The sequence below is a fragment of the Notechis scutatus genome, chromosome Z, assembly GCF_049901735.1.
Source record: "Notechis scutatus isolate UNSWTSFEM ecotype Mainland chromosome Z, rNotScu1.2, whole genome shotgun sequence".
NCBI lineage: Eukaryota > Metazoa > Chordata > Lepidosauria > Squamata > Elapidae > Notechis > Notechis scutatus.
This window is the reverse complement of record NC_142025.1, coordinates 125496300-125514047: the sequence shown is the minus strand read 5'-3', so window position 1 is coordinate 125514047 and position 17748 is coordinate 125496300. Positions and strand designations below refer to the sequence as shown.

The following is a 17748-nucleotide window of genomic DNA, read 5'->3' as shown; positions in this document are numbered from 1 at the left end:
ATCTTAGTCCCTTAACAATCTAAAGAGTCTTGTAGAAGCAGGAATGGTCCAGATGTAGTCTACACATTGCACGAACTGGGAATGACTAGGGGGGAGTGATTAAGTGACTTTAAGCCGATTTTACCAAGAGCCATGGTGTTGCAGTGGTTAGAATGCAGGGTTGCAGGCTAGTTCTGCCTACTGCCAGCAGTTCAATTCTCACAGGCTCTTCAGTGAGGATTGGTAAAATGTGGACCCAGATTGTTGGAAGTAATATGCTGACTCTGTGAACTACTTAGAGAAGGATGTAAAGGACTAGGAAGTGGTATATAAGTCTGCTATTGCTAATAAGGTGTTTTTCTCCATCTTTTTCCACTTTCTAGATGTTGAAAAACACTGCCCGTGATCCTCAGTCTGGGATGTTAAGAACTGAATTCCAACACATAGGAAGGAAAAGAAGGATGAGGAACAATATCATTAGCTACTTACACAGCTTCTCTTTGAGAGGTTGGATTATTATTCTAGGTAGTGGAGCACTTGGTTGGTGTAGGTGGCCTTTCAGTAGACTTGTGTTTCTAGTTCGCCATTACAATCTCCGCTAATGAGGACATATCCAGGAAACATATTTATTGTTTTCTTCTTCCTGGTGAATTTGATTCCTTTGGAGATGTTATGGATGGTTTTGTGTGTGATCTCTAGTTGGTCCCTTTTTATTATGGTCAAGGCATCATCTGCATACTAGATCCTTATTTTGGGTTCAATGTGTGCTATTGATTCCAGGAGTTGCATTACAATCTCTGCTATGCATACAGAAAGCAGTGATCCCATAAATGTTCTTTTGACTTGTTGATATGTTTGTCCATCAAATTGAAAGTATGTCATTAGGCAAGGTTTGATAAGAGGCTGCAACTGGCAGTCCAGGTATGGGTGTGGGAAGGCATGGCTGGTTGGTCATGTGACTGGTTGGGTGATGTCACTCATCACACCCAGCCCCACATCCCAGCCACTTGCCTCAAAGGAACAGGAAGGATTCAGCCAGTTGGGGCTAATCCTACCACTGGCTAGCCCCGCCCCTGCCCATTTTTCGGCCTGCTTTTCGGCCATTTTCAGGCCATTTTTCAGGCTGTTTCCAAGATGTTTTGGGAGCATTTTCAGGCTGTTTTCAGGCCATTTTTGAGCCATTTTCAGGTCATTTTTCCAGCCAAAATCAGCTTGAAAACAGCCTGAAAAATGGTCTGAAAACAGCCCAGAAAATGGGCTGGGTTTTTTGGGATGTTTTCAGGCCAGTTTTTGGGCCATTTTCAGGCTGATTTTCCAGCCAAAATCAGCCAGAAAGTGGCCCAAAAACAGCCCAAAAAACAAGCAGTGCAAGCGGGTGGTCTGGTTTGCCAATTGTCCAATCCATGCAGAATTGGAACAAGGGGTTTGGGCAAACCTGTTTGAACCTGCAAAAGCCCACCTCTGCATACATACATATAATTTGATGACGGGAAATCCCTCTTTAAAGCCCCATTGTTGTTTTCCCATCTTGTCATCATTACCGACAGTTGAAAAATTCCAGCTTGTTCTCTTTCCTTTCTTATGCTTTTGCTTGGTCTCCCTACTTATTATATCAATTCTTTGGGGGTTTTTTTGAGTTTTAAAATGAACTTTATTTGCAATGGATTAAAAAGATATAAACCTACGAGTATACAGAAATAAAAAATGGTAAACATACTAATAGGACAGTAAACATATTTCTTTCTATTACATTTGATAATAGGTTTGATAGTTCATAATAAACAATAATAAATAATTGGCATGTATTTCCCATGAATTGTTTACATTGCCCTTGTGGACTGCCATTATGTTTATGTTGACTCATTGCAACCCTGAAGATATTTGTCTACAACTGTTTTCCTCCTTCAATCAAGCTATTCCTAAGGGTTGCTAAGGAAGCATCCATGGCTGTTGCTGTGTAAACAATCCACTTTTTTACCAGTCTCATTGCTTGGTGTCTTCCTTCAACTTAACCAAGTACATCTTTCCTTAGCTACCATTCCCTTGACAAGTTCTCTGTGTAATATTTCAAATCTTTCTCTTCTCATCTGAGCTTCTAAGGAAATTTATTATTCATTGCTGGATATTGATCTAAGCAAGTTGTTTCAGCACTCCTTTCTGAGGTTGAAATTTTCTCTTGAATTTGCAGTCATTTTGAAAAACTGAATGTTCTTCCTCTACATTTTTATTTTCTTTCATGCTCTTAGGTGGTTGAAAATTTTATTTCAGTTCTGCATCACCTAGAGTAGTGGGCCCCCAATGCCTGGGATGCTGCCCAGTCCAATTGGAACTGAACCGCACAAGTGGTAGGCAAGTGCATGCACGTACTTTCACTTGCATGAGCCATGGGCAAGTGTTCGTGTGTATGTTCATGACAAGCTCTATTTGTGTGAGTGAAGGCCACATGCACCTGCCACATGCACAAATGGAGCTGCGCCTGTGTTCCCCTTGGTCGCATACAACCATCCCCTCTTCCCAATCCTGGTGGTTCACCAAGCTGGAAAGTTTTGATACTGCTGATCTACAGAAAATATTGAATATATGTGTGTGTGTGTGTGTGTATGTGTGTGTACATACACACACACACACACACACATCTGTGTGTATAAATAAATGTCACTATTTGTGCACCTTTATGTCTATTTATATATCTGTATGTGTTTGTATATAAATACAGCCACAGTCACAGACAAATAAACACAAAACATTCAGTTTATTACTAGATAAGGAGACCATTCAGTGCACAAACCTCAAGGGATGAAACTTAGCTGCATATCATCTTGTCATTATCTGAGGTGTCTGAATGTTGGATGAGGGAGTCAGAGGATCACCTAGAATATTAATGTCAAGTGCAGGAAAACCAGGAAGTCCAGGCAGTTCAAATGAATATATATATTTATTGCAAATTTACATTCTCTACAAGAATCTTAACTACTAACAGTCAAAGCAATTTGGCAATAGATAATGGTCAATGGAATTCAAGGTGAGCTGAACTGAGATCTCTATTGGGCATAACAGGACTCGAGACTGATAACCTGTTTGACTCCTCACTCGGGGTCAGCCTGATCATCTGCTACTTTTCATCTCTCTTCTGCTTCTAATCTCTGCAGATTCCTGGAGTCTCCCACCATGCTTGCCTCTAGGCTCTCCTGCATGTTGGTAGTCTCTTTGGCCTTTCTTTTGGGGGCTCTGCTAGTCTTCTCCAGCCAAGGGCAAACCTAGTCAGACTTCTAGAAGAAGCACATTCACAGCACCAGTCCAGTGGTGGGATTCAAAGATTTTTACCACTGGTTCGGTGGGCGTGGCTTGGTAGGTGCACTTGTCCTGCGTGCACACACTTTGTGTGTGCGCACATGCCAAACGTGCACTTTGCGCAGGTGCAGACGCATTGCAACTCACCTCCTGCAAGCCTGCACTCTCCCTGTCGCTTTAGCAGCTGCCTTGCGGCACTCTGCTGTGCCGTGCAAAGCGGTTGTACTTCAAAAGCAGGGAATAAAGGTGAGTATGGGTGCCTGAGTGGGCAGGTGGGCCCAACAGCAGAGTGGGGGAGAGAACTGGTTCAGTCTCCGCTGCTCATTGGCGCTACCAGCTTGGCAGAACCGGGCTGAATTGGTAGAATACCACCACTGTGCCAGTCCATACCTGCCTGTCAACCTCGACTTGTGTTGTGAAAATATGATGTGGTATTGACAGATGACCTATCCTGTATGCAAATCCCACAACACTTTTATTCATTCGTCTGATGACATAGTCGAAAAAATATGCCAAAACACCTTAGGCCAAGCACCCACCTGGTAGTCTCTTTTGCCTTTCTTTTGGGGGCTCTGGTAGCCTTCCCCAGCGAAGGGCAAACCTGGTCAGACTTCTAGAAGAAGCACATTGACAGCACCAGTCCAGTGGTGGGATTCAAATATTTTTACCTCCGGTTCAGTGCCCAGGCCCAGCAAAGATATTTTCACTTTGGTTTTATGCGTGGATACCGGGAGTGTTCCTTTATTTAGCTGCACCTATGAGGGATGTGTATTGTCAGGACGTATTCATGTAACCTGTGAAAAAATATATCCCGTTCACTTCATTGGAACTGTATGAGAAGCAGAGAAGTGAAACTCATCCTCCTGAAGAAGACCTCCAAAGGTTGGACCAAAAATTCGGCTGAATTTTCCTTTATCTTTTCTCTTGCATGCTTTTGAAAGAAAATGTATTTAAAAAAAAAATTCTCTCTTTAAACAGATGTGGAGATGTGAAGCCAGTAGCCTGGGGCTTCCTATTTGCATGGCCTACTTCCTTCTGTCTCTATACAGTCTGAGTTAGCAATGCAGCTGCCCCTTTTTCCTGTCCTCTCCATCTTCTCAGAATCAATCCGATTAATCTACTGAGATTCTTGAACCTCCACCCCATACCTGGAGGTGCTAGAAAATTAAGGTGAAATTCTAATTATATACAATAAAAAGTAAGCTGAAATTGTGTATTTCCTACCTGAGGGGGGAGTTGGGTCAGAAGACCTCCAACCCTATAATTATGTTATTTTGTTAAAATGAAATAATCTCCAGAATACTGCCAAGTGTCTACCACAAATCAACATTCATGGGTATAATTCTGTCCTGAGTCCTTGAATCTGGGAGTCAACATTTAGTAGCTAAAGATGTGACTTTGGGATCTGTATCAAGTAAAGCAAATAAATTTCTCAAACTTCCCTGAGAATATTGTAAAAAAAAACAAAAAACAGCCATATCAATTTAAGATTGTACAAATCTGTGTCAAACTAGCCATTGAGTAGGACATATTCAATAAGGGAATCCAAATAAACCTTGAAAAACACCAACTGTGACTAGTTTAATTAATTTGTATGGTTTGTATTTAAATATTTGTTTTTAATTTTGATCATTCTAATTCCTAAATATATCCCTTCACAAAAATAATTGCAACCAATAGCCCATCCATTTCCATTTTGCAACTCAAATTTTCTTGCATAGCCCAAACATTATCAACAAAAGCAAAACACTCAGTACTGTTGCCAAAACAAGCAAACAAATCAATGTTGACATGTTCATGAATTTAGCTGGCACTGAATATTGACCTTAAACATATATCAAAATTATGCAAGTAAAATTCAGTTACAAAAGCTCGGATTCTGAAAAGTAACCAGTGAAAGGATAGCAATTGCATATCAACCCTAATCTGTGGGTTACCTATCCTTCTATTAAGCTCATTTCTTTTTGATAGTAATTAATTAATCCTATCAGGAATCCATTCTAAAAAGAAACATTAAAATATGAATGTTATTATAAATCGATATTTAAAATTCAAGCTAAAATTTTTAGAAATGGAAAGCAACCTTTGACCTTTGATCTTCTTTTATCTTCCAACTACCATCATTTAAAAACAATAATAGGGAATGAAAGGGAGAGTAGGATAGGATAGGATAGGGTGGGGTTGATTGGGGTGGGATGGGAAGGGAAATGAAGCAAAGGGAAGGGAAGGGAAGGGAGAGGAGGATAGGATAGGAATTGGATAGGATAGGATAGGAATTGGATAGGATAGGATAGGATAGGATAGGATAGGATACTTTATTAGCTAAGTATGATAGATACACAAAGAGCTTATCTCTGGCGCATTAGCTTTCAGTGTACATGCAAAACATAGTAATAATAGTCATAATATCAAAGTAATAATAATCATAATAATGATACCAATAAGAGAAAGTAATGGAACAAATGAGAAGGATAAAAGTAACTACATGGGAAAATATACTTAGATATAAGACAGTACTGTTGGAATTAGGTGTTCAAGCAGAGTTTTTTACAGAAAAAAATCCTGTGTCTTTGTTTTGGCATGTAATGCCCTGTAGCAGACTATCCAGCCATTTTCCTCTTCATTTTAATTGCTATTTTATTAGTGGAGCTTTTTTTTAGACGTACTAAGGAAACAGATATTTCTTTTGTATCTTAGAAGATATTCCTTCTTTCTGCAACCCTCTCAGCTTTGAAACATCTCTCTGTTTTTCTTCAACTGCATGCATTAAGTTCATCAGCTCCCTTCAAAAGGACTAACCAATATTTTTTTGGGGGGGGTCCAAAAAAGATTCTGGATTGCAGAGGTCAATTAGTACTCTCTTTTCATTACTGAATATTTCAGGTTTGTTTTCTAAATAATATCTCTGTGTTTTATTATTCTGAAAATGTAAATAAATAGAAAGACACAATCACTTGCAGTGTATGAACTGATCCAATCCCACTTAGAGTAAATTATAAATTGTGTAATCAGTGAACAACTGGATGCGGCGGCAATTCCAAAAGTCCTTGGAAGTCCTCTGATTTTTTAAAAAAATTGATGTTTTCGGGGAGTTGAACAAAAACAACCAATCAATTTACTGCCAGTCTAACTGTAAGGCTGGTTAACATCAATAGCAGGAACATTGGCAATGAATTGGTTGACTTAGAGAAAAACAAACAAAGCATTTTGAAACCTATCTTCCAATGTTACGTCTCTAAGAAACTCACCATTTCTGTTGACCTAGGAGACCAGAGTCCTTTTTATTATCTAGGTTTATAAGAGTATGAGATCTGCTATTTCAAGATGGTGAAGTGTCCAACATAGGAGCTACAAGTTTCTGTACTTCTAAAAAGGACCTAGATGGATAATATATCATAGACCAAGATGACTCATATTACCTGAATGAAGATAGTTGTTGTTAGTTGTGAAGTCATGTCCAACCCATCATGATCCCATGGACAATGTTTCTCCAGACCTTCCTGTCTTCTACCATCCTCTAGAGTCCATTTAAACTCATGCCTACTACTTCAGTGACTCCATCCAGCCACCTCATTCTCTGTCATCCCTTCTTCTTTTGCGCTCAATCTTTCCCAGCATTAGGCTCTTTTCCAGTGAGTCTTTTCTTCTCATTAGGTGGCTAAAGTATTTGAGTTTCATCTTCAGCATCTGGCCTTCTAAAGAGCAGAAGGACTGACCAGTTTGATCACCTTGTAGTCCAAGGGACTCACAGGAGTCTTCTTCTCCAGCACCATAGATCAAAGGCCTCAATTCTTTAGCATGCAGCCTTTCTTAGCATTACATTGCAACTGGGAAAACCATAGCCTTGACTATATGCACTTTATGACTATATTACTATACACATGAAGATTAGCAGTGCAATAATTGGAAGGTTGATGTTTTTAGTGGACAAGCAGTTTAAGTAAATAAAGTAATTAAAGGAAACCTTTTAAGATTATGTCTGTAATCAAACCTGCCCATTACAGTTGTAATATGAGTCAGAAACATAACCAACTTATATGACAACCTCTTCTGCAGAGGTAATTAAGCAAAGATCATAGCTATAAGGTGAATCCATTGTAGATCTACTGACCTTGATGGGGCTACTTCCCAGATATTTCTGCATCAAACATCTTTGCATTAAATATCTGTAGATCTTCTTTGGGGAACACCATGAATAGCAACAAGTCAGGGAAATATATAAATTTGGAAGATATATTTAGCTGTGTGTTAATAGAAAACAATCCTTTATTGGCCAGGTGTGATTGGACACACAAGGAATTTGTCTTGGTGCAAATGCTTTCAGCATACATAAAGATACATTTGTCAGAGTCAAGAATCATAAGGTATAACACTTAATGATAGTCATAGGGTACAATAAGCAATCAAATCATACTAGGAAACAGTCAATATAAATTGTAAGGATACAAGCAACAAAGTTACAGTCATACAGTCACAAGTGGGAGGGGATGGGTGATAAGGGATTAATAGTAATAGTAGTGCAGAAGATTAATAGTAATAGTAGTGCAGACTTTGTAGTTGGACAGTTTGAAGGAATTATTTGTTTAGCAGAGTGATGGCATTTGGTGAAAAACTGTCCATGTGTCTAGTTGTTCTGGTGTGCAGTGCTCTATAGAGTCATTTTGAGGGTAGGAATCGAAACAGTTTATGTCCAGGATGTGAGAGGTCTGTAAATATTTTCACAGCCTTCTTTTTGACTCATGCAGTATACAGGTCCTTGATTGAAGGCAGGTTGGTAATAATTGTTTTTTTTCTGCAGTTCTAATTACTCTCTGAAGTCTGTGTCTGCCTTGTTGGATTGCAGAACCAAACCAGACAGTTATAGAGGTGTAGATGACAGACTCAATAATCCCTCTGTAGAACTCTATGTAATTTGGCTTTCTCAAAGTAGTCATTATTGATCTCCAAGAGTTGATGAGACTATCCAAGTATTATTATTATTCCTAGTTTTATTTGTTAAAGTAGTATTTATTAATTTGTAGTCATTTAATAAACATTTGGGTTTTGGTGAACAATCTGAAATTTCATCAAGTTGTTGATAAGCTCAAGATTTTGGGGAACTTAAGGAAATTCAATTCATTGTAAACTCCAGCACCCATATTTGGTCAAGAAAGACATTTAAAGATAAAGGTAAAGGTTCCCCTTGCACATACATGCTAGTCGTTTTCGGCTCTAGGGGGCGGTGCTCATCTCCATTACAAAGCCGAAGAGCCAGTGCTGTTCAAAGATGTCTCCGTGGTCATGTGGACAGCATGACTAAATGCCGAAGGCCCACGGAATGCTGTTATCTTCCCACCAAAGTGGTCCCTATTTTTCTACTTGCATTTTTACATGCTTTCGAACTGCTAGATTGGCAGAAGCTGGGACAAGTAATGGGAGCTCACTCCATTAGGTGGTGCTAGGGATTCAAACCATTGAACTGCTGACCTTTCTGATCGACAAGCTCAGCATCTTAGCCACTGAGCCACCGCGTCCCTTGAAACACATTTAAGGGGAGTCTAAAAGTGACCATTTGATTTATATTGACATTACAATTTATATTGACTGTTTCTTGTATGATTGATTGCTTATTGTACCCTATGACTATCATTAAGTGTCATATGATTCTCGACTCCTGACAAATGTATCTTTTCTTTTATGTATACTGAGAGTATTTACACCAAGACAAATTCTTTGTGTGTCCAATCACACTTGGCCAATAAAGTATTCTATTCTATTCTATTCTATTCTATTCTATTCTATTCTATTCTATTCTCATGGAAACCACTAAGGACCCAGAGTAACCTTAAAAGCCTAGGACTCTTTTAAAAGTGATCTCTAAATTGTAATTTCAATGACTATCTATGGAGAAATGATTTATATCCATGAGGCAGAACCATATGGAATATATTCCATTGTTTTGATTAAATGTTAATTAAATTGCATTAAAATTAAGCCATAGTTTGTTTCCCTTCTGGTCCCAACTACTTTTGGGACAGTGGTCTATAGCATATAGAGCTCTCAGCCACAAAGAAGACATGGATTTTTGGAAAACAATCTCCATTCATTTCTACCCAGACCCACCTTCTCTTTAGAAGATCAGTTTATCTTTCTAGAGAAAAAGTAGCTGTAAAGAATAGAAAGGAGACATTCCACATAGAATCCAAAGTCCATAGAGAAAGGGGAGGATCAGGTATGAGTTATAAGCACCTGGACATGCCTTCATAAAAGTCTCTTGGCCCATAGAAGTGATAAAAGCTCAAGAGGCTTCATTCCAAGGCTTGTATTCTGAAATGAAACATAGACCTTAGGGTATAAATAGGAATTCTTCAAGTGAAAGTGATCAGAAGACATCTAAACTTTCATTTCTCTTCCAAGGAAGGGCTCTACACGTTGACAATTTTTTCACCAGGAGGGTAAGTTTGAAACGACTTTAATCTATACCAGAGGTCCCCAAACTTGGCAATTTTAAGATTTGTGGACTTCAACTCCCATGCTGGCTGAAGAATTCTGGGAGTTGAAGTCCACAAGTTGTCAAATTTGGAGACCTCTAATATATACTGTTCTGAGGCTACTTTATACACATAACTCTTTCATCCTGTGTTACTCAGGAGGGACAGCCTACCAATGTATTTTCTATCCTTTCCATCTTTTACATGTCTATATTTACGTCCATGGAAGGGCTTCTTCTAGGGATCACTGATCCAAAGGGAAAAGGGAGGGAGGCTTAACAGAATAACAGAATAACAGAGTTAAAAGGAACCTTAGAGGTCTTCTAATCCATCCCCCTGCTCAAGCAGGAAACCTTATACCATTTCAGACAAATGCTTGTCCAATCTCTAATTCACATCCCAAGTTATCGTTCAGCTGTCTTTCCCACAGAGAGACTTTCCAGAAAAGAGCCCACTAGACTCTGTAATTCCAAACAAAGGAAACTGCACTATTAGCATGACAATCTAATGGTTGAAAATCATGTATTTGTTCTAATCCCAAAACAGATGAAGCCCACTGCCCAGATACTCATCTCCAGCTGCTACATGTTGCACAACATTAATTGCCCTGAAACTTTGCAGGATACTTTCAAAACTGGAAAGCTGAAAGCAAAATGAGTTTTCTGTAAGAATCTGTTCAAATATTGGAGGAAAAAAGAGTTGAATCTATTCAAAATGTCTGAGGTTTTGTGCTTCAGTGGAAAACACTGTCTAAATCTGGATAGGATAAGACCTTACTAATAATTTACTAATATAGTATCTCGTTTTGCCTTTCTACGGACCTGAGTCTCAGTGGGAAGACTTACTGAGACTAATGCCTTCTGCGTTCTATGCGTTCTATGCATTTATTCTCTTCTCTTAAGTTCCAAGAACTGAAGTTATAGTTGGAGTGGTACCAAACCTTACTGTGACAGCACATCTCATGATCTTGCTGGGAACACCCTGATGGATATATGAAGGGCTAATTCAGACGTTTTAGCCTTCCAGCAATAGGTGAAAACACTGAGGTTTCATCAGTGGATATACTCAGGGGTGGGCTTCAAAAATTTTAGCAAAGGGTTCTCTGCCTGGTTGCTGGGTGAGTATAGCCATGGTGGGCATGGCCTAATCAGCCTCCTGCACCATGGTGGGGTTTTGCCCTCCCTGGGCTTCAGAGGCTTTCTTTGAGTCTCCGGGAGGGTGAAAACGCCCCCCCCAGGCTCCGGAGGCTTTCTAGAAGCTGGAAATGGGCCCATTTCCAGCCTTCCCGAATTTCCAGGAGGCCCGTTTTTCATTGTCCCTGAGCCTCCACATGTGCCCTGCACTTATCTGGTGTGGATAAGATAAAGTATGATTTTTATTTACATTTCCTTGGATTCCTGGAACTTAGATCAGAACAAAGCTCTAATAAGAAATATAAGAAGAAATATATTTAATAAAACAATGGCCCGTAGCTAGGCTCATTTTCAGTTTTTCACCAATTATATCTTTAGGAAATAAAAATGGAAAATTTCAATTAGGCAAACTAGGATAGCAATTTTCTCTGCCCAAAAGAATAAACATTTGAGATAAGTGAGGAGAAAGTTCAGTGCATGGCTTAGAGGAAAGTCCAGGTCAACAAGCCACTGATTCATTACAGTGGAGAGGTCAAGGCAATGTAGCCTATTCCTGCTTGCCAAAACAGTTGTTGATCCCCAAGGAAAAAATTATGTAAGAAACCCTAATGGATGGGACCATCTCTGCTTCTCAGAAGCTCTCAGGAATTTTACTTTTGGCAGGAGGAGAGAGAGAGACTTCTCTCAAAACAGGCAAAAAACCCCAAATCATCAACTTTGGGAAATATTGGAATGGATAATTTGAGTTCCCAGGACTGAACCCATCTCCATGGAACACTTCTGTGGCCCTGACAGGCCTTCTAACCTGAATTCATTATAGTCAGCAACCAGATTGCAGTCATCCATTTTAAAACTGCAAACAAAAAAGAGAGTTCAGTCCACCGTTCAAAAACATTCTTCAATATATTGTAAGCCAACCAAAGTTGGATGACTATATGAATTTACTGAATAGAGATAGATGATAGATAGATAGATAGATAGATAGATAGATAGATAGATAGATAGATGATAGATAGATAGATAGATAGATAGATAGATAGATAGATAGATAGATAGATGATAGATAGATAGACAGACAGATAGAAGATAGACAGATAGACAGATAGACAGATAGACAGATGGAAGATAGATAGATAGATAGATAGATAGATAGATAGATAGATAGATAGATAGACAGAAGATAGATAGACAGACAGACAGACAGACAGACAGACAGATAGATAGACACAGATAGATAGAACAAACAGTTGTACTGTCTCATGGTCATATGATCACCATTTCTAACCTTCCCACCTGGCTTCTGACAAGCAAAGTCAATGGGGAAGCCAGATTTGCTTAACAACTGCATGGGACAAACTCTACGTTAGTTGTTAACTAGCAACTGCCTTGTCTGGCAACAAAATTTTAGGCTCATTTGTGGTTGTGAATCAAGGACTACCTGTATATATACAGACATACAAATGTACAAATACAGGTAGTCCTCAACCTACAACAGTTCATTTAGTGACTGATCAAAATTACATCACCAAAAAAGTGGCTTATGACCATTTTTCACACTTATAACCATTACAGCATCCCCATGGTCATTTGGATGCTTGACAAATGACTCACATTTATGACAGTTGCAGTGTCCTGGAGCCATCTGACCTACTTTTTGCAATCTGGTGACAAGCAAAATCAATGGGGAAGCCAGATTCATTTAGTAAACATGTTACCAATTTAAGGATTGCAGCGATTCCCTCAACAAATGGGGTGAGAAAAGTTATAAAATGGGGCAAAACTCACTTACCACATTTCTCACTTATCAACATAAATTTTGGGGTCAATTGCAGTTGTACATTGAGGACTACCTGCATACACACAAACTTTTCGTTTGGCACGAGGTACAAACTCACTGCACAAACTCCAAGGGCCCACAGTTCAACTGCACATCTGGTCACTACCTGAGAAGTTTTAATATTGGATGAGGAAGTCAGAAGATCACTTACAACAGAATTCCCCAACCTTTCCGGGTTGGTGGCCTGGAGTGGGGAGGAGCTGGGAAAGAGGGGGTGGTTTCGTGGGAGGGGCAGTTAAAGTTAAGTTAGTAACCTGTTTGATAAATGAATCTGACTTCCCCATTGACTTTGCTTGTGAGATGGTCGCAAAATGGGATCACGTGACCTTGCGACCCAGCAATAGTCATAAATATGAACCAAGCATCTGAATTTTGATCACATGATCATGGGGATGCTGCAAAGGTCATAACGGTGAAAAATGGTTGTCAGTCACATTTTTCAAGCTGTTGTAATCTTGAATGGTCACTTTTCTACTGTTGCAACTCAACAACTACCTGTGTACACACAAATATTTAATTTAGTACTAGATAAGGAGACCATTCAGTGCACAAACCACAAGGGCTCACCACCAGTGATGGGATTCAAAAAAATGTACTACCAGTTCTGTGGGCGTGGCTTGGTGGGCATGGCAGGGGAAGGATGCTGCAAAATCTCCATTCCCTCCCCATCCCACCCCACTAACCTGCTTTCCAGCTCCATTCTCCTGTGCAGGGCAACCAAAGAAGACCCAGCCAATCAGCTGGGACTCGGGAGGCAGAGAATAGATGGGGGTGGAGCCAGTCAGTGGTAGTATTTGACGGTTCTCCAAACTACTCAAAATTTTTGCTACCTGTTCTCCAGAACTGGTCAGAACCTGCCAAATACCACCTCTGCTCACCATTCAACTGTTTATCTTGTCAATACCTGGGAATTCTTAAGGTTGGATGAGGGCATCAAAAGCACCCAGAATATTCAGCTCTTTTCTGCTTCTGATTTCTGCAGATTCCTGGAGTCCCCACCATGCTTGCTTCCAAGATCTCCTGCTTGCTGGTGCTCTCTTTAGCCTTTCTTTTGGGGGCTCTGCTGGTCGTGCCCAGCCAAGGGCAAAGCTGGGCTGCATTCAAGAATAAGCACATTGACAGCAAGAGCCAATACCCACCTCACAATGTGAATTTATATTGTGAAAACCAGATGCGGAATCGGCGCATGACCAGCCCTCGTTGCAAATCCCACAACACTTTTATCTATGCACCTGCGTCCATAGTCCAACAAGTCTGCCAAAACGTCAGTGGCCCAACTGCCATTACCAGCACAGTTTCTTTCGATTTGGTTGATTGCAGGTATACCGGTGGCTCTCCTCCAAATAGCTGCAACTATCAAGGAAGAATATTTACAAAATACATTGTTGTCACCTGTGTCAATTATGTTCCTGTTCACTTTATTAGGTTTGTATGAGAAACGAAGTAAAACTTACCTCCCATCTCCTGAAGAAGACAGTGGAAATTTGGTCTAAGACTTCAGCTCAACTTTGCTTTATATCTTCATTTCAATTATATCAAAATATGCTTTTCAAAGGAAAATGTATTTTAACAGAAATTATCTCTTTAAGTAGATCTAGATATGTAGTTTTGGAGGCAGGACTTCCAATTTGCATGGCCTCTTTCCTTCCACCTTCACTATAAGAAGAATAAGTGTTGTACCTTATGATTCTTGATGAATGTATCTTTTCTTTTTATGTACACTGAGAGCATATGCACCAAGACAAATTCCTTATGTGTCTAATCACACTTGGCCAATAAAAAAATCATTCATTCATTCATTCATTCATTCATTCATTCATTCATTCATTCATTCATTTGATGTGCAGTTAAAAACATAGCTGTCCTCTCTTCCTGCCCTCTCACCTTCTTGAATTAATCTAATGCTAAGCAGGGGTGGGATTCAATTTTTTTAACAACTGGTTCTGTGGGTGTGGCTTAGTTGGTGGTAATGTGATTGGCTGGGCGTGGCCAACTCAACATCATTCACATCGAGGCATGCATCTTCTCGTCTGGCCTCTCATGACTGTGGGGATGCTGCAATAGTCGTAAGTGTAAAAAATGGTCATAAGTCACTTTTTTCAGTGCCATTGTAACTTTGAATGGTCATTCCACACAAGCAAAGTACCAGCAAAGGAGGGGAAAAAAACTCCAGAGAAGTTCCTGAGACAGGAAGTCTAGTCCTGCCAAGAACGTAATAAGGGTTAATGGAGAGGCAGTTTCTGTAAGCAACACCAGAATGTTTCCTTCCTGCCTTCCTTACCGGATTAGGCCAGTAATTTCCTCTAACAACTGGTTTTCTGAACTGCTTAGAATGTTAACAATCGGTTCTAGTGAATAGGTGCGAACTGGTAGAATCCCACCCTTGATGCTAAGCCTGAATCCTACTGGTAGTAAAGATATAAATCTGTCTGCACATTTGCACAATAAACTGTTTTCTTCTCAATACAGAGTATTGCTGTGGCTGATTAAAGATCAAAGTGTACCCTATGTCTTTTCTTTCCATTCCATTCAGCAAAAAGAAGGACCAGGGGTGATACGATAGCAGTGTTCCAGTATTTGAAGGGCTGCCACAAAGATGAAGGGGAAAACCATTTACCAAAGCACCAGAAAGCAAAGCATGAATTAATGGATGGAAACAGTGGTAGGATTAAAAAAAATTACTACCAGTTCTGTGGGCATGGCTTGGTGGGTGTAGCTTGGTGGGCGTGGCAGGGGAAGGATACTGTAAAATCTCCATTCCCTCCCCACTCCTGAGGGAAGGTTACTGCAAAATCCCATTCCCTCCTCACCTCACTAACCTGCTTTCCAGCTCCGTTCTCCTGTGCAGGGCAACCAAAGAAGACCCAGCTGATCAGTTGGGACTCGGGAGGCAGAGAATAGATGGGGGCAGGGCCAGTCAGTGGTGGTATTTGATGGTTCTCCAAACTACTCAAATTTTTTGCTACCTGTTCTCCAGAACTGGTCAGAACCTGCTGAATACCACCTCTGGATGGAAACCAATCAAGGAGAAATAGCAACCTAGAGCTAAGGAGAAAATTTCTAACAGTGAGAACTATCAACCAGAAGAATGATTTGCCTTTGGAAGTTGTGGGTGTCCCATCACTGGAGTTTTCAAGAAGAGACTGATGGCCACTGGTCCAGGGATGGGCTGCTGGGAGCTTGCAGGGGCTCAGGGGAACCCCTAGCTAAGACTCTGCAGGGCTTGGAGAGCCCCCAGTAACCTCAAAATACAAGCAGCCTAGAATAATAAATGGACACCTTTTCAGCTTTTGTCCTTTCTGGGTGTTCAGCCAACAGCATTTCACACCTCGTAAAAGTGTCAAGCTACACAAAATGCTTCTCGAGGGCTAATTCCCAAATAATAAGAATCATGTAACTCACCAGAAACACTAAGACTCCAAGATCCCTCTCCAAGTCACTGCTATTAAGCCTGGTTTCACCCAGTCTTTTATTTAAGTATTAAATGCACGAAATAATAAATAACTTTTTGGTGTATTATATTTTTTTAGGTAATTAGGGAAAAGAAGCAACATCAAGTTGGCCACACCCACCCAGTCACATGACCATCTAGCCATGCCCACCCAGTCACATGACCACCCAGCCATGCCCACCCAGCCAATCATTAGCTCAGAGATCTCCTTGCTAAAGAATTTGAAGCCCCCACCCTGCACTGGTCTGAAATGATATAGACTCTCCTGCTCATGCATGAGACACCCACAACTTCTGAAGGCAAGGCATTTTTCTGGTTGATAGCTGATAGTTGCCATTTAAATTTTCTCCTTAGCTCTAGGTTGCTGTTTCTCCTTGATTGGTTTCCATCCAGAGTTGGTATTCAGCAGGTTCTCACCAGTTCTGGAGAAGCAGTAGCGGAAATTTTGAGTAGTTTGGAGAACCAGCAAATACCACCTCTTACTGGCCCCGCCCCCATCTATTCTCTGCCTCCCGAGTCCAAGCTGATTGGCTGGGTCTTCTTTTGTTGCCCTGCACAGGAGAACAGAGCTGGAAAGCAGGTTAGTGGGGTGGGGAGGGAATGTGGATTTTACAGTCTCCTTCCCCTGCCACACCTACGAAACAAAACCCACATAACCGGTAGTAAAAAAAATTGAATCTCACCACTGGCTTCATTAATGAACATGTTTAGACAATGTTCACGTATTCTAAACCCTTATAAATAGATTCCTTTTTTATATTAATTCTGGCAGGTTCAGTTTTGTAGTTTCCCAATCCCCACCCCCAATGGAATAAAGACCAATGATTTTGAAATTTACATGTGGATAAACAAAGATGGAAATTGTGTTATGCATTGTAATATCAAAGGGAAAACCCTTGATATTACAAGGTTCAAAAGTCACCTAGTTTCTCTCTATTATACAATGATCATAAAAATTTACTTTTCTTTCAAGAGTTGAACAAACATTTTATCCTGGGAGTCATGATTTGAAGATTATTTGAATATGTACTTTTTTCTTACCATTAAGAAAAATGATTTAAATTTTTGTCATCTAATGGTATATTCTCTTTTTTATGACCCTGTACTCCCTTAATTCAGGGTAGAATGACTTAATTCAGTGGTACATGACAAACTACTCCTAAAATTATAATCTTATTGTATCACTGGACACCAGCATAACTGGATAGAAACATTCCTGTCAAACAGACAACAAATGGTCAAAATTGGGAGCATCCTATCAAATTCTGTACCTGTCAACAGTGGTGTTTACTACCAAGACGGTGTTCTAGGACCTTCATACTCTACATAAATGACCTCTGTGATCATATTAAGAGCAACTGTGTTCTCTTTGCTGATGATGTAAAGCTATTCAACGCCACTGACAATACTGCTACCCTTCAAAAAGACTTCGATTATGTATCAGAATGGTCAAACAAATGGCAACTTCAAATCTCAACAAATAAATGCTCTGTCTTACATATTGGCAAAAAAAATCAGAAAATAAAATACAAGCTGAATAGTCAAGACCTTGTTGATGATCCAAACTCTGTCAAGGACCTTGGAGTA

At 40.0% G+C, this 17748-nt stretch overlaps 1 pseudogene across 2 annotated transcripts in view; it reads right to left on the bottom strand.

Moving 5' to 3' along the window:
- LOC113425815 (ribonuclease pseudogene) overlaps nucleotides 1-10872 on the bottom strand; it is a 49552-nt pseudogene extending 38680 nt beyond the window's left edge. Inside the window, exon 1 of one of the 2 annotated variants that reach the window (XR_015746042.1) lies at nucleotides 10686-10872. The product of XR_015746042.1 is annotated as a ribonuclease pseudogene, transcript variant X2 (transcript). Of the gene's footprint in view, nucleotides 1-3809; nucleotides 3832-10685 lie in introns of those variants that run through there. The other variant, XR_015746045.1, reaches the window with a different exon arrangement.
- Between the last annotated feature and the right edge of the window lie 6876 nt (nucleotides 10873-17748).